Source organism: Ciconia boyciana, chromosome 1, assembly GCF_034638445.1.
Source record: "Ciconia boyciana chromosome 1, ASM3463844v1, whole genome shotgun sequence".
Classification (NCBI taxonomy): domain Eukaryota; kingdom Metazoa; phylum Chordata; class Aves; order Ciconiiformes; family Ciconiidae; genus Ciconia; species Ciconia boyciana.
The window spans coordinates 195,602,176-195,620,337 of record NC_132934.1 but is presented as its reverse complement, the minus strand read 5'-3'; the positions used below and the strand labels follow the sequence as shown (position 1 = coordinate 195,620,337).

Genomic DNA, 18,162 nt, shown 5'->3' with positions numbered 1-18,162 from the left:
TCTTTCTTGCATTTAAACAGAATTTCCTGTATTTAAATTTGTGCCCATGGTCTTCTGTCCTGTCATCAGGCACCACAGAGGAAAGTCTGGCTCTGTCCTCTTTACTCCCCCCATCAGGTATTCACCCACGCTAGTAAGATCCTCCCTGAGACTTCTCTTCTCCAGGCTGAACAGTCCCAGCTCTCTCGGCCTCTCCTTGTATGTCAGATGCTCAAGTCCCTGAATCATCTTCATGGACATCTTCCTTGGACACACTTCAGTATGTACATCTCTCTCCTGTGCTGGGGAGCCCAGACATGGACCCAGCACTCCAGATGTGTCTCACCAGGGCTGAGCAGAGAGAAATTATCACCTTCCTTGACCTTCTGAAAACACTCTTCCTAACACAGCCCAGGAGGCTTTGGTCTTTTTTACTACAAAGGCACATTGCTGGCTCATGATCTCCTTGTTCTCCACCAGCACCCCTAAATCTTGCTCTTCAGAGCTGCCTTCCAGCTGGCGGGTCCCCAGTGTGTACTGGTGCATGGGGTGATTCCTCCCCAGAGGCAGGGCTTGGCTTCTCCCTTTGTTGAACTTTGTGAAATCCCTGTCAGCCCATTTCTCCAGCCTGTCAAGGTCCCTCTAAAGGGCAGCACAACCAGCTGGTGCAGCAAGCCCTCCTACCTGTTTTGTATCCTCTGCAAACTCTGTCCTGTTGTCCAGGTCATTAATGAAGATGTTAAAGAGTGTTGGCCACAGTATTGACCTCTGGAGTACTTCACCAGTGACTGGCCTCCAGCTGGACTGTGTGCCTCTCAGCCTGGCAGCTCAGTTTTCAATCCACCTTACTGTCCATTTATCTAGTTCATATTTCATCAGTTTGTCTATGGGACATTACGGAAGACAGTGTCAAAAGACTTACTAAAGTTGAGATAAACAGTATCCACTGCTCTCCCTTCATCCACCAAGGCAGGCATCTCATTGTAGAAGGCTATCAAGTTGGTCAAGTATAACTTCCCTTTCATATAAACATGCTGACTGCTCCCAGCCATCTATTTTTCCTTCATATATGTTTGGAAATGGTTTCCAGGATTATTTGCTCCATCACCTTCCCAGGGATCAAGGCGAAGCTGACTGACCTGTGGTTCCCTGGATCCTCTTTCTTGACCTTCTTGAATATATAGGAGTGACATTTTCTTTCTTCCAGTCCTCAGGAACATCCCCTCATAGGACCTTACACAGTGTCTTAGCATGTAGAATATTGGGAGGGGATTAAAAAGATTTGTGGGATTTTTTTTCCCCTCTTTTGACTGTAATTCTTCACAAAAATTTCCATGGCTATTTGCCTAATTTTTAATTTAAAAAAAAAAGAATAAGATCAGAACAAACAGCTGTGCCTGAACAGATATTGCTCATATAATCACCCACCACAAAGAACTAAAAGGAGATTTGCCTTTGTACTGCATTAAACATTTTTACTCTGTTGGTACTGGGATCTGTTTAACAAGCAAATAGGAAAAACCTAACAGTTGGTTTTACAACATAATTTTTTGACAGAACGCAGTGATGAATAAAATAATGTCTTGTCCCTCACAGCTAGTATGTGATCAATGACAAATGAAACACAGGAGCAGGAACTGAAGGCAAATAGTGAAAATCCCAAGTGCAGTTCAATTGTCTGCAATGCAGGGAACTTTTTTAAGGTTATTATCAGCCTGACGGCAGCAGAGAAAATTCCCCTGTACCTTTTATCAGTGAATGACTGATCCACAAACACTTCAGCCTTGGAAATCTTAACAGGAGATACTCTGACTCACAGCTAGTTCTTTTAAATGGTAATCTTTTATATTCTCTCCCTACTCGAAAGAAAGATAAAATGGATCAGACAGGACTGGCTGCAGTGATACTAAACTATGTCCAGAGAATGATGTATTTTAAAATAGGGATTTTAAAACTCTTGCAGAAACCCATTTTATTCAGCATTTTCAAGTATGTACCCTTAGGATAGTTCTAAAATACTGTGCATTATTCATTGTTTGTCCAGGATAAAGACACTTAGTTTTCCCACTCTGAACAAAGGTTGTTCAGGAGGCACACTGTAATATCAACAAAGGTCCCCTCAGGACAACACATGAATAATGGAGCAGAAAGTAAAGTTAGTCACCTTCCTGTCTACATAAATCTATAAAAAGTACTTCAGTATGATAAATGATAGCGATGGTGGACTGAATGTTGAACTATATCTCTGCATTCAAGCACACAGATGCCTTAAATAAATTATGTATCAAAAGAGAGTCTCTTAATTCTAAAAAAAGGCTGCACCAAAACATGTTCATGAACACCAAGCCTTCTCTTATTATTCTACTGTTTAGAAATCAATAATATCAATAGTTTCTGAAAGGTCAAACAAGATGATGTGTTCATTGGTATGAGTAGTATTTCAATGTTATCTGTTCTGCAGCCTAAAAATGTAAGAAAAACAAAGCACTGAAATACGCATTGCATATAAGGTAAAATGTTGCAATGCTGGTTGTGCATGCCAGTTGAAAATTAATTTTTAATCTAATGTCTTTGTTTATAATTTGACTCTCACTAGGAAAATCAAAGGTCCAAGCAGTGCAAGTATCTCCTACGTGACATCTCTCTTTCCTGGAAAAGGATAGCAAACCCCAAAAACTTACTGGGAATTTTGCCTGCACCTAGAAACAGAGTTTTAGGGATTTCAACCAGCCCTGCACCTCCTGAAGCACAGCGTAATTGATGCTTGTAGTGATACTTGCAATAAGGTGAATTTCATCACCTTATTGCAAGACAAGACAGCAAACTCAAGTTAAAGAGTTTAATGTGAAGAAGTAAGACGCTCTCCTCTTTCGAGGTCTGTTATCTTTTTGTTTATACTCCCTGCCATTTGCTGTCTTTTCTCTATCTGCATTTTATTCCTGTATTACTTTTCTGTTTTGTGTGCACTGATAATAACATCGTGTAACTGAATGAAATGCTGCTTTTCAGAAGCTGACATTTTAGTTACTTTTGCTTCGCTTTTGCTACCACGCATAGAAAGGGGCAAGAGAATGACAATGGAGGAATTCGAGAGTAAATAATCTCGTTTGTAAAGCTTCACCAAGCAGCACAGCATAAAGGAATTAACAAGATGTTCATGGCATCTCTTTAGCTCTTTAATCACTTCTCTAACATGTGGGAGACTTCTTTCACTGCAAGGGAAAAGGTATCTCAAGAAAGGAGTTCCCTTTTACTAGAGGTATTTTTGCCCTTCATGATAGCACTACTAAAAATAACAGCAGTCCTTGGATTTTATTTCCACGTAACAATTAATATCTCTTATACGCTCCCAGAGACCACATCTCTAAGGCTGTTTCAAGCATCTCCATGTCAACTGCCCTGAGCAAATCTACCATATACTCCCTGAGGGGCCCTCTGGCACTAAAAATGTGCCACCAGGGTTTGTGGCATCCATAACAAGTCCCTGCTGACCTTGGCCCTAACTCATACTTCCCCCATCAGACCCTGAGATGCCACCATGCAGCTCTAGGGAAAGGAGCTGCTCCTGCTGCTGTCTCTCAGCATCCACATTGATCTCAGTGGTCCCCATGTGACAAACCCATGAAACTGAGAAAAGGGAGAGAGGAGATCTGGGTGCTTCAAACAGCTCCAGGCACTGGACAAAGCACCATCTGTCATTCTGCAACACCAGATGCATAGAATAACCGAGGAGTCATGCCACCAAAACTGACACCAGTCACAATTTTAGGGTCAGGCGTTTCCCAATGCTTTGGGAGCATCACCAAGGGTTATCCGAGGGCTACTAGGCAAAGGGGAGAGGCAGGGAATTTATTCTTTAGGGAAGTGGCATAAGCAGTATAACAAGACTGCAGACACAGCCTGTAAGGCTTTAATGTTTTTGCATCAATCAATCAGCAGCAGTTGGTCGCCCAGCAAGGAGAGCTCACGCTGTACCTATTTAAAGGGTAGCAGAGCTGTGACTGCAGCATGACGTCCCTAAGGACCTCCAGGATTCAAGGTAGCTTTGGTACATCTGACCTCTCCCCACAGGACTGTGCTGGCCAGAAAAAATCCAGCTACCCAGGGACTGCTTGCTGTCTTGCTTTTCAGTACAGACAGTATTGAACTTAAAGTATTGGAGGCATTTGGATTATGAACAATATCAAGAGACAAGATTAAACTAAACTCTATGCAGGCAGTGATTTTAAAAATAGCATATATATGTGGACCAATATATGATTTAAGTGCAAAAGAGTTATTGAACGCTGCACTTATCAGTATCTATTGTGATGGCAAAGAGCATTAATGCCATAAATCTTATAAATCACCCACATAAAGCATTCAGAATGCAACTCTCTTTTCACCCTAACAGCTACTGAGGGGATTATGTCAAGGTAAAGTGCTCTTTGTCAGCCCATGCAAATGTTTTCTGACACTTCTTTCTATTACAAAATACTTATTCAAAGGGAGAGTCCCTCAGCTTCACCTTTGGATGGTGGGTGATCCTTGATGAGACACACTTTCCCAGATGAATAGGATGAGGTGGGACAAGGGCTCTTCAACTGTGAGAGTCTATGAGAAATCCAAAAGGGATATGGACCCAAAAGTGTGTCTCTTGATGGCACAAGGCAGAAGTGTTTTAACTGAAAGATCTGTGGCATTTCTGCTACCATTTCCTCTCATTGAATCAGTTGTGCACCTTGGGTAAGAAAACAGTGAAATAAGGAAATGTCCTTCTGTTGCTGACTACGGTAAAACTGGCACTCAGCTCAGCTCTACTCAGCACAAGAGAATTATTATTCCAGCACAGGAATATCCAAACACAGAAGCTGAAATCATGCATTGAACAAATCTCCATTATTTCATATCTATGGAAGACCTGGTAGTCTTGTTTGCAGGTATAAAACTCCTCTGCTCTGATATCCTGGGGTCTTTTAATACCACTTCTGTAAACCAGCTTTGGGCACATACAGCAGATGGCATAGAATCGAGGTCCATTGCCTGAGAAGTTCAGCTCCAGCTCTGCGAGTGCTGGATTTGCTGGAATGGTTTTACTGATCCTTCTTCACACACACAGAGTCAGATCATCTCATCAGCGTACAGCTGCAGCAGATGGGCTGTGCCATCAGAAAAACATGTCCTGGAGGAATAGCTTTGGCCAAGGTGCTTCCCTGCACCACGTCTCTGCTTCTCTGTGCTGAAATGCAGTTTCCCTTTCTTGCCTCCACCCAAGCCTGGTGCTAAGCCAGGTTTTTCTGCAGGGCTGCCTCTCAGCCATATCACTACCCTGGTTCAGCTCACTGAATAACCAGACAAAAACCTGCGTTGCTGCAAGGGAGAGTTCAGGAATCAGCAAACGGTGACGAGAGAAAGTGTGGTGCCACTTTTAGTGGCTGACAATATTTAAATCAGCTTAAACAGGTCATGAGACCACAGGTAGAGTCTCAGACAAAGGTCCTTGGAGCTGCACTAACAGAAGTTTTATTATTTGCTTTCCTATTTGCAAATAAGGGAGAAAGGAGGGCCACAGAGAAAGGCCTCTCTTCCCCTCAAACTAATGCTAACAAATAGCTTAAAAAGCATGAAGAAAAAAGGAAGAGATATATTTAACATGAAAATAACTAAAAAACATTATTCTCCTACACGTTACTCTTCATCTGTAGATCCGAAAGCCATTACTAATGACTTTTTTAATACAAAGCCTTTTTTTTTTTTAATTCAAGTATTCCTGTGCTATATCACAATTAAAACTGAGTATTCATACAAGATCCCTGGAAACAGACTGAAAAAAGTTGTTTGCTTTCATCATGGAAACCTAGTGAAACGCAAATAGTAAACAAGCAGCCATATGTAAATAAGGTTCCTTCCAGTATTAACATTTTAAGATTACATTAGTAACACAGTAAGCAGGAAGTTTTTATAAAGTATGAGGTTTTATTGGCAATGTCTGTTTGAAAGCAGACATGTACAGAATCCTCCAAAAGGCAGGTATATATTCCTGGGCTTCTACTAAAGCACAAATCATTGAATGCACAGTTCAGCTCAGAAGCCTTAAAATAAAAGTTATGAAAAGATTTTCAGACACGTTTCATAAAACATATTGGCTTCCTTTCAAAACAGCCCAGAAAGCTGCATCTTAGGATGTTATTTTTATGTGTTAATTTAGTAAGTGTATGGAAGCTTTTGGTTTTTCTTAGAGATACATTCAGCTTTTGAGAAATCATGGAATTATTTGTGAAGCCACCACAAGCAAGCAGTTAATTTCCTCCTAATTTATTAAACTATTAATCAAGGCAATTTTAAAAAATTCATTTCCAAACCCATGTCCTCAGTCATTGTGGGTGGGCAGACCAAGTTCTTTAGAAAAGTAGACTCAGAACTGGGTCAGGATGTTTTGTGAGCCAGCATCTTGGCAGCTCAAAGAAATATTGCTCATGGTTTCAGAAAGCAGAAATCAAGAAGAAATAAAATGGGAAAAAAAATATTTGTGTCATTATTAGCATTTCCACAAATACTCAAACTATAAATATGCTTGAAGTTATAGTGTCCCCAGTAAACAGTTATAATCTAACATAAAAGGACTTTTAGTCTTAGTATTCTGGGATATAAAAAAACCTCTACACTGGTAAATTTAGCCATCTAGGGTTCAGCTTTGAACTATCTAGACTTTCTGGCACCACTGATTGAAATACCTTTAGAATTGACTCATCCTTGATTTTCCTGAGAGCGCTAAATCGAGCATATTTATGTTTGGACCTTTTAGACCCAGACCTTGCTCTCAGGATACATAAAATGCCAGATTTTTATAATGCCAAGACCCTCAAACCACATATGAAAAGTATTTGCCTGAGTTTCTCCTGCAGTTTATGAATGACACAGGAAGATTTATGAATAACACAGAGCAGTATACCTCTTAATTACTGATCTGCTCAAAGCATCATACCCATTTCACAGGTTTTCAGTGTCCAGAAATATTTCATTGCATGACATGTTTGTGTGCTGCCTTCAGTTTTAAAAAGCAAGCATTTTGTGTACAGAAAACCTATATTCATGTTTTCAATCTGAGCTCTGAAATATCCCTTCAGTTGGTCAAAGTGCTAGCCTTAACTTTTTGGTAGTAAAAAGCTGAACCAACTGCATGAAAAAGTTGCATTATGCAACAAGGCTGGCACTTGGCAGTCCATATGGAAGCCAAGCGACAGGTAAATGCCAACAAACTTGGACAGAAAGCAGCACGCTAAATACTCGGGCTGGCATAGGAATTGGTATCTCATGACTTCGTTAATCCAGCAGTGACCATACGAAATCTGACTAAAAATATACCCTAATTGGTTCAAGCTGGCTCCTTTAGGGGATCTGGTTCTCCACAGATTTATACTAACTGCTCATGAAATCCATGGCCCAGCATGTATTTTGGCCATGAGATGTACAGAGTTAAGGGTAACAGTGACACCCCCATTTCCAAGTACTCTTCCAGTTGTGAATACTGATTGTGGTTATACGAGCAGCTGACTTTATCATGATTTACCAAAGTGGAACGTCTTGCTTTCATTGCTTCCCCACTCTTCCTTCTCTGTCCCTCTTCAGCGCCCAGCTACGTGGCCCCGCTTCTTTTGTATTAGCTCTGGCATTTGTCCAACCTTTTTGGAAGCCAATTCAAATTGTTAACCCACCAGAAATGACTCATTTTTTTGATGGACTAGTTTTCTATTAGGTTGCTGAATTAAACAAACTTGAGCAGAGTTCAGTGAGTACCAAAGCTGGCATAAGGTTAAGTAACAGAAATGTGCAACCAGGAGCTTGGAGAGGAGAAAAATGGGGGACAAGGGAGAGTCTTCCTTTTAGCAGCAGCAAACCATTAGATCAGTTCACCCTGAATGTAAAACCAAGTGTCAGTCTCCAGTGAATTCTACTTCTTAATCCTTTGAGACAGGGACTAGATGCACTTGCAAACACCTTTGATGGCTCTACTTCAATCAGGCACCTCAGGAAACCCCAGAATTGATTTCAAATTTCTAAAAGAAATTATAAATTATATTGATGCAGTGATAAATCCATTGTCAAATGGACTTCATTACAAGGGGCTACAAAATAACCAGTTCTTGAAAGAATACGATAACACAAAACCAATGGATCAAAAACTGTAACAATATAATTCATTCTGACAGCAGAAGCATTTGTCCTTATTACGACAGAGGGCATAAATTTGGAATTAAATTATATGTTTGATTAGGGTTTTATTGTACCATAAGTACTGTATAAAGTTATGTATTAATTCTGCACTCCCTTGTATTGCTGAACACCTGAAATGATGCTTCTGAAATTGATGAAATTACTCTGAATTTTCAGTCGAATCTTAACCTGTATTTAAATACTTGCTTCTTAAGGGCTTAGCTCTAGACAAAAAACTACATTAAACAAAATTCCTTGTGCTAAAGATTCAGACCCTTCGTTCCCCATACTTATTTTCATCAAGCAGACAGACATTAAACTAGCAGTCGCTTGAAAAGAGGACGACAGCAGGCAGCAATGGGACACCTATACGCTGCTGAGCAAACTCCCTCTAAAATTAAACCCAAAATGAGCATTAGGACTTCTAAAGCCTGGAAATGTATAGCAGGGGAACTCTGCCAAGCAAGTCCTTGCTAGAAAGGGGGCGATTCAGCTGTCTAAACATAGGTGTCTAGTGCCATTTGAGAAGTCTAGGTATGGTCTCTGGGAGAGCAGGCACCTCCACAGGTCCCCACCCACATCTGCCAACCCCACACAGATGTCTTAGCTGCCCCAGGGCTTCTCAAAGGGCACCAGACATCTGTGCTGAGGCAGCTGAATCCCACCCAGAGTGTCTACCATGCAATTAAGGACAACTTAAAATTCTTCTTTAAGGAGGCTCTGGAATAAAGAAGGTAACTACTGCTAAGTATTAATTTTACCCCACAAACAAAACTTGCCCTACCTCCTTGTTTAAAAAAACTAATCACTTTTAATCTATCTAAACATGCTCATGAGTTTTTAGGTTCATATTCTCTGTCAATAGCCCTAAAAACTATGACTCCTATGACAAAGATTCTATTGCATAAGAAAACAGAGCCTTTGATAATAACCAGTTTCAATGTAGGATGGTGACACACTAAGCATTTATGTGAAATGAGCATAAGCAACAGAGAGCATGAGATTATTACAGCCCTGTGGATTGTATGGTGACTTCAGGTATAGAATTAAATGACATCAGAAAGGCAGCCTAGAAACTTCTGCTGCTTGTTTGAAGGAAGAAGAAAAGGGAATTTGTTACGATTTCTAAGCCTAGAGGTCCAGGAAGCGTGGGCAGTCCTGCCTATCTTTACCTCTTCATAAAGGTTAAAACACTGCCTGTTGATTTGTACTCTTCATCCTTGCTCTTACAATCACTAGCACACACTTAGCAAAGGTGACATTCACTGCTATCTGTTTTATACTGAAAGGTATTGAGTAAGGAGATAATTCCTTTACACCAGAGGGATGTAGAGGAACAGAAGGCTGTTCAGTAGGACAGTAGGACAGAGGGGGCTGTGGAATTACTTTTCCACCCACATAAACAAGAAACAAAGGCTGTAGCAGTTGCTGAAGCAGACTGTATTAGGCCTTCACCTTCCAGCCCAGAGACTTGAGTGCAAAGGAGAATCTGGTGCTCTGTGTTACTGCTCACCACCAGCACAGTTAGAGAAAAAAGTTGAAAATACACAGGGCTGTGCCTGTGCATGTATACATGCATATGCCCATGACATATGCAACCAACATATTTCAAAGAAATCAGGGTCTAGGGCTGAAGTCTGCCCACTTTATGCTACTTTTCCAGCTTTCGTCTGTTTGTCCAACTTTTTTATTGAGATAAGTGTTTTGCCCTGAGGTGAAAAGCCTCTCCTGCTTATTGCTTCACTATTTAGTATATTGGCAAAACAGTTTCATCATTCATAATAAATAGAAAAAACTGCAAGCAATGGGACAGTTGCTTAAGTCACCTGGATTACAAGCACAGACATGAAAGAGGGGGCTAATTATACCTATTTTCTTTCTAGAGTTTCTAGAAATTTGATGATGTTTCAGACAGCAAAGGGAACTAGTTTTACATGAGCAGCACACACATACAGTTACCTTTTTCGACCACTCTTCCTCAAGTTGCCCATACCTCAGCATGTCACCTCAGTCCTATATTTTCTACTAAGATCACTAATTCATTAAAAAAGGTCTCACCTCCCACTTTGGAGAAACTCAGTTTCCACAGATGTAACACCTATGAAAACCAAGCAGTATATGCTGTGAAATATAAGTGAGAGGTCTCTTATTTGCTATTTGACTCATTATGCAGTAATACCCAGCCAGCCCTCACACTACTGTGACAGCAGAACATTTGATATTAGACATAATAGCAGTCAGAGATAGCAGCTGTTTCTACAAGTTTCAAAGAGCCCATGTGTTAACACACACTAGGCTTATTACCACTCTTGACAGAGTCTCCAGGTGAACATGAGAAGTCTTAGTTCTAAAATTAGGGTCTCTGTTGTCTCCAAAATCTTAACAAGTAAAAACACGCTGTATTTGTGTGTCATTATCTTGGTCATGCTGCTACACACAAATCCAAGCAAGCAGACTAAAGTTAGATTCCCATATGTCTTGTTCAAGGCACAGCAATGGCATTCACCAGTGCAGATCAGGGAAGCAGCATACAGATGAAGCTGGTGTAGTACATATTTAGCGAGTAACATCTTCTTCCTTATGCTTCGTGAAATGTTCTAATGTGGGGAATATAATTTCAGTGCTTGGTCTAGTATTGTAGTTCCTGTTAAACAACTATAATTACTTCATAAAGGCTTATTTCCCAAGCAGCTACGACCCTATTCACAATTGCTCTGAATCAAATGATGCCATTAGAGAAGTTGCTTGTGCAAAGTGTCATAAAACATCACCTTTTTGCACCCCTGTTGCACTGGTAAAAATGACAAAGAAAGGCAAGAAGCCACAGAGAACTGCACTGCATGCTTGCATCCTTTAGAGGGGACAAACAATTACAGTTTTATTTATTTAGACTTTGGCAACCGATTGCTACCTTCTGGTTCCCCTGCCAGAAAAATCAGTGTAATTAGATGCAACTGCATAGCAAGCAGAGTTTGGGGAAAGGCATCTGAAGGGTGTGTAGGCATCTGAAGGATGGTGAATGCAAGTACCTGAAGACAGTGCCTTCCTCCATGAACTGATGAAGGCCGTGATTAAAATGCATTTCCTCCATTATTCCCCAAAAGATGAATCTCCATGTGGCATGTTTTGCAGGTGCTGTTTTGAAGTCATCAAACATACCCCCCCTCCTCACTTCTGACAGATACCGAAGTCAGCTCCACCATCATCTCCCATCCAATCTGTCTACACTTAGCCCAATTAACAGAAATCGGCAGAGGTCAGCTCACAAATCTGATGATTTAGTAGTTGTCAAAGTCCTGCCTGAAATCTCAGTGTCGGAATAAGACACTTCTGGACTAAAGACTCCGCAAAGGAAATGCAAATTTTTAAAAGGTAAGATCCGTTCCAGTCAGCGGAAATAACCAAGACTGTATTTAAGAATGTCATTTCCATGATCCTGGCCTTCAGTGACTGGAAACAGGATTTTCTTGCATCATCCTAAATTAAAAGAAATGGGCAAGCTCTGCCTAATATAAAATGATGTAATTTTAGATATTTACACTTTGCTTAAAATAGTTCTCAATGTCAGGAGAGAAAGGAAGTGTCAGCTCTTAGCAATAACAACTTCCTCTTCTATCTCTCTGCTAATGTAGCATTTGTAACATAGGAAAAGGAGTTTGCAAAATGACATATTTGACAGAACTTGTCACAACTGAGCAAAAGAGTTGACCTTTGAGTGTTACCAAAGTGTAAGTAAATGTAATGCAACAGCTGAAGAGCGCTTGTACTCTGTATACTTTGAAAAAGCAGGGAAGAGTCAAGCAGAACGCTACTTAATGCCTCCTCCCTGTCATCATATCCAATAATTTGAATTTGATAATTTTGAAATTTTCTGAAGGTTTCCCTTGTCCTTCATTGTTGGTAGGCCATTAACTGAAGAAGTGGGAAGAAGCAGAAAAGTGGGGGACTTCAAGCCATGTTAGCTGCTGTGAGAGTTGCTCTTTCTTCCAAAAGACACTGTAACAATATTCTGCTCTTAGGTGTACCAAAATGCCCAAACTAGGAAAACTGTTTGTTATTAAATTCATCAAACTGATAAATCATCAGTTGAAACTCTGAATGATTTTTCCAGACATTCATTTCAATCATGTTTGCTTGTTTCCTTGGAAACTGAGAAATGAAGAAACCTAAGGAACCCAACTGCCATAGCGTATCACTCTTTTTGTCAGTGTACAAAATTCCTTCCCATTAAAAGTTGTGCTATAAAATTTCTGTTATGTGTGGCTTCTGAATATCTGTTAAGTCATCAAAATAGGCATTTTTAAAGCCAAAACATGGAGAGATAAAATGTTAAAAAACCCCAACTTCCTACTCTAAAATATACTGAGCTTTACAGAGAGCTTCCAGACAAATTGTGTGCTCTTTAAAAGTATGCAGGCCACTTTATTAAATGACAGCCCAGCTCCCAGCCCTTCAGCCAGCATGCACACCTTGTGAGTAATCATTTCAGGCTGGAAATTCAACCTTCAGTATCCTTGTAAGCACACAGGTATTCTAATTTGCTTGCAAGGAACTTAAGTGTCATTACTTACTATTATGAAGAGCTGCCACTGTCATTAGATACATAATAGAAAATAAGGCCAAAAGAGTTCAGATACTCCATTCCCTTCCTCTTCCATGCAGTGACCTTTCTTGCACAGATTCCAGTTCAATATTTCCTCCACATCAGCCTGTCTCCTTTGCAATGTCCTTCAACTTTCCGCTTCATACCCTTTTGTCCTGGTCCCCACATTCAGCCACCCAATACTTTTTCCCAGGATGCCCATATAATACCTTCTTCTTTACCTTCCTTCATTGTTTCTCCTTCAACACATTTTTATTCCTTTTCTTCTCCCATACACTCTTTTTCTCAGGCCACCTGTCTCCCATCATCCTCCCTATCATTCCAATCTCCTTCCAAACCAGCCTCCTGTTCCCCTCTGTTTCAGTGCTCTGTTTCCTCACTTCTAAAAGACTCTTACAGCTCTTCAACAGTCTTTCCCTTAATTTCACCCACTTTCTTTCATGAAGCGTATATGCCAACACCCTATAGTCCTTCATCACTACACACTCCTTCAACATCATGTTCCTGTTAATTAACTTTTTCTCCTTCAGCTTAGATTGCTCTTGCCTCCTAACAGCTTGTTCTAGCAAGGTTTTGATCCACAGTTTAACAAATTCCTGAACAGATTAACTGATAGCTGAAATGCTAAAATAATCACCTCTCACTCTTTAATTAGAATGTATTTTTTGTGTTCATGAAAAGAGCTGATCATGTTTTACGGGCAGGATGGCAAAAAAACCCCAGATGATGCCCATCTGCATTTGAGGAATGGGTTCCTAATTAAGTGAACAATAATAGTTCCTAATTAAGTAACAATACCTGAAATAAGATCATCCTAACCCCATCTGAAATAATTCTAACACACAAAAAAGAGCTAAACTCATGAACATCCAGCTATACCCTTCCAAAACCTTTTAAAACATTCTCAGTGTGAAAAATCTCATGGCGGGGCGGCTCTTGAGTGACACACAGTTAATGCTGGCCCTTTTCCAGTCACTGTCTAACACATTGCAACTTGATAGTCAACCCCATATTTGTGTCTACTTCTAGTATTTGTCAAATATGGGACACAGGGACATAGGACACAATGGATTTCAGTCTCTTTTTAATAAAGTCAAGTATTTCAAAAAGTAATAGATAAATAAAGCATTATGTTGGCATAGCCCCCTCCTTCCACACCCAAAGGGCAGGTGGGATAGAGTTGCCTTCTACAGGAAGCCACTGGTTCTCAAAACCGATTTCTACAAACATTAGAAAAACAGATTTAGTCTAACCTGTGGCTTTAAGAGAAATCTTAGTTAAATGTCATTACAAATCTAGCTGCCCTGAGGACAAGGGGCTCACCCAATCTCTTCTAAGTCACAATTTCCCCTCTGCTCCTCTTTTTTCCCCAAAGGGTAGAAATTTTGTCCCAGCATGCACAATCACAATCAGTCCCGTAGTGGCTCAGCTGCATTGGTTAGTGTACTCTAGGGAATCAGCCAAGATTTAACTTCTTGCCCACGCTACTCACTCTCGGAGACAAATATTGTGTGTATTACCTTTAAATTCTTGGATCCCAGTGGCTTTTGAAAGTTGTATGTGTAGAAATTTAATTGGGGTTCTCATGCAACCTTACACCCCAACAAAATTCCAAGATGCTTTCCAAGAGCTTAGTCTCAACCTACAAGATGGCACAGCTTGCAAAGACATCGTAGGTGCTAGAGGTAACGACAATGCTTTTCCTATATCTCCTCAGAATACCCTTCATTGCTGCTAATTATACCTTATCTTCATTAATTAATTAATTGTTATAAACCTCAAAGTCTAAAGTGAAGATGCTGATTTTTCTCATAAAATAATCCCCAAGATACATGTCTGGGGAGATGAGATGGCTCCAGACCAAAACAAACAATTGACTTCCCGTGCAGTGTTGAGGGATGCAATAAGGAACACCATAAAGCTGGTTAATTGGGAAAAGGGAACAGAAAACGCAAACCCACAGTAAGGAGAATACTGGTTCTCAGGTGTAAGTATTTATCACACAGTTTTCCTACAGAACGTCAAAGACGAGATTTTAGGGAAGGCTGAAGCACTGAATTAGCTGATGGTGTAGAAAACACTCTCTTTTACCTCCTCACTCTGAACGCTCTGACATCAACCCAAAATATTTAAAAGCTTGCATTGTAGAATGCCGAGCAGCACTAAAAGGCAGGCAGAGGTCTATTACCCCACTCTCCCCCAACAGGTCTGTGCTGCCTGGCAGTAACGCCCAGCACAGATGGTGTATGGATGATGTGTGGACAACAATACCTACTTTTTCATCGCCTATAACACCCTGCTAGATACATCCTTGCTAGATAAAGAATCCCCATTCATAATTACTCTGTGAGATTCAAGACTTTTACTTTCAAAATGAATTGCTATGAGTTATATGAACATATGTTTTATGTCACACAATAATTTAGTTGCCACAAAGGTGTCTAACTGTAATATAGCATATGGTTTATAATGGATGACAAACTAACATGAGTCATATATGGTCCACTTTTAGCCTGGAATCAATCCTAAACAATGTGGGGCTTATATGATTATTTTGTTATTCTGTCCTTTTGTCAGTGCATGCCCCTAACAAATTTTGAAGCCTTTGCCAATTTGACAGTGGAGAATCAGGATACAAGTCTCAAAGACACTGTATTCTTTGAAATTTTGTGAAAATTCAGAGAGAAGTAGAAGAGATACCCCAATTAGTCTCTCCACTAATTAATGTCACCACTAATTTCCCAGTTTTACTTGAGCCTCTTATTAATTTGGAAAGATTAATGACATGCCTCTTGACCGGCAGCTCTGCACATGGATGCCAGCCCAGCATACACACAGGAAGAAAAAAGTACAGGTAACTTTGGCAGGAGGGAGAGATGCAGAAGATTCAGTGGAAGGACACGGGAAGAAAGAACATCCCTCCCTAGGAAACCAGGCCTCATCAGCTACAGTGTGTTTCTCATAGGAAAAAGACACCAAGCTGCTTTTACAAGCCTATTTTCCTGAAGTTGAGTAGAAGTTGGTATATATCTTAGTATCTTACAGCTGACAAACTTTTTATTTCCCAAGCCAACAGTCACCCTTATAAGAACAACCTTCTCACAACTTGTCTGTGTTCCTAGCAGTATTCCTCAGTATTTTTAAAAATTATCTAACATGAATGGGTTTAAGTCTTTCCTGGTTGACTCCTTTCATACATATGGTCACCGCGCAAGTTACCTGACACGGCAGACTTAAAATCTCATCTTTTTACCAGGTCGCCAATGGCTCACAGAGCGAGCAGCTAATGGCGCGCTGTCTCACCGGGATGCCTCTCAGCAGCAAAACCACCTTCCCACTCCTTTCTGAACCCAGAGCACAGCACTCATGCAGTTTCTCCTTTTTCTGCTTTGTGATTTCACTTAACCCTTCTGACTCATTTTGGATACGCACCCCAACCAGGATTTCAGTTTAAGACCTTTTTGCTGTCAGGTACTACCGGCACTGCACGTTTCCCTGAAACTCCCCCGGTTTCTGCCCCCGATACTCTCCATTTCTCTGTTTCGCCCCCCGAGCATCTCCCCTCCCGAGCAGGGTTGTCTGACCCGGGACGCTTGCTGCCCTGCCCTCGCGAAGAGCGGCGCTGGGATCGTGTAACACCGCGCCGAGTCCGTTTCCCAGCGCTCGCCGTTGCAGAGGGAAGACTCTCCGGCCGGCTCGCCCGGCATGCGGCCGCTCCCAGCGCCGGCAGCCGGGCTCCGCAGCCCCACAGCCGGAGCCTGCCCCGGCGGCCGCGTCCCCGCCCCACAGCACTGACGCCTCCTGCCACCCCCTCCCCACAGAGCGGCGTGGTGCCGGCGGGCTCTCCCGGGGCTGCCTGGCTTTCCTGCCGCGACGCCCAGGTGGCTCCGTGTTTCCCTGAGGAGCTTCACGCAGCCGCGCCCGCCATGCCCTCCTCACGCCCGGCACGGCATGGCACAGCCTAGCCCACCGCCCCCCTCGCCTCTCGGGGCGTCCCGGAGGGGAGGAGCCGCCCGCCCCGCCCCGCTCCGCCCGGAGGTCCCTGCGTGGGGCGGTGCGGTGCGATTTCGCTGCTGACTGGAACTGTCCGGAGCCGCCTCCGCCTTCCCCCTCCCTCGCTCCCCCGGCGGCGGCGGCGGCAGGACCCAGGTGAGAGCGGGGCGGTGCCAGGCGCCGCTGAGGGAGGGCCCAGCCGGTTGTGGCGGCGGCGGCTCTCGATCGCGAAGGAGGGGTCGGGCGGAGGGAGGCCGGGCTCAATTTGACAGGAGGGAGGGAGCGAGGGAAGGAGGCGCCGGTGGCTGCGCTTGTCGGGCGCGGGTGAGTGAGTGAGCGAGCGGGCGGCGGCGGGCGTGGGGAGGGGAGCGGGCGGCTGAGGCGCGGCGCGTCCCCGGCGGATGGCGGGCGGCTGGAGCGGGGAGGCGGCGCTCGGCCGCGCCCGGTTAACGAAGAGAGGCGGGGACACCGGGCGATCCCCGGCTCCGCTGCGGCGGCTTGCGGCGGCGTCTCGTCCCTCGTGGCCCGGAAGAAAGTTTCGGGGATGCCGGTGATGTGGGGGCTCCCCCTTCCCCTCAGCCGCCCGCCCGCGCCCCTTCGTCTCCTCCACAGAGCCCGGTCGCCAACAGGCGGTCGCCCACCTTGCCTCCGCCTTCGCTCAACGCCCGATCGGAGACAAAGCCGCCGCCCCACCTGCCGCCCCGGCCCCTCTCCCCGCCGCGGGGCCGCCTGAGGCGGCCCCGCGGCGGGGAGAGGGACCGGGGCCGGCTGTCCTGTCAGTGACGGGCGTGTGGAGAGACAGTGGCCCGCTGAGCACCAGGCAAACTTATATTTAGATGTGCCTCCTATCTCAATGGCTCTTAAAAATAGCACAGTCCTTATTTAAGGAGTGGGAAAGAAAGTGTTTCTGGAGGCCGCGTGGTGTGTTTTGTTTTTTTTTTTCTAAAGCCATTTTTTAGGGCAAAAAAATTATTTCAGTGGTATAGGCAACTGTGGGACAGTTAATATCCACAGGTACGTGCTGGATGCTTTTACTATATCTTCATTAAGGTCACCTCTTAAGCACGTGAACAAAGGTGCTCACGGCTTTGTCCTCTGCAGTGTGTCTTCAGCATGAGATGCAAGGTCTAATGTACGTGCACACCTGATTCATGCAATACTTTTTATAGGGTGACTCAAGTTTTTTTTATCTGTCGTTTTCTTTGTTTTCTGTCCTGTCACTTCTCTGTGGAACGCCTGCAACATGTGGGTGATGCAGGTTGAAGGAGCGGTAACGGGCAACAAGAATCGGTACTGTTTATTTTTCAAATTGACCTTGTGCTTTTGTTTTAGCTACTGTATCTCAGCTGATTCTAGTGACAGCACTACCATAAAATAAACTAGTCTTATTGTGC

General features: G+C 43.0%; 1 protein-coding gene across 1 annotated transcript in view; it reads left to right on the top strand.

Moving 5' to 3' along the window:
- The first annotated feature begins 16,827 nt into the window (after window positions 1-16,827).
- Window positions 16,828-18,162, top strand: part of FRY (FRY microtubule binding protein) — a 256,233-nt gene continuing 254,898 nt past the window's right edge. Inside the window, exon 1 of the mRNA XM_072850395.1 lies at window positions 16,828-16,924. The gene's annotated coding sequence lies outside the window, so the exon portion shown is untranslated. The remainder of the gene's footprint in view (window positions 16,925-18,162) is intronic.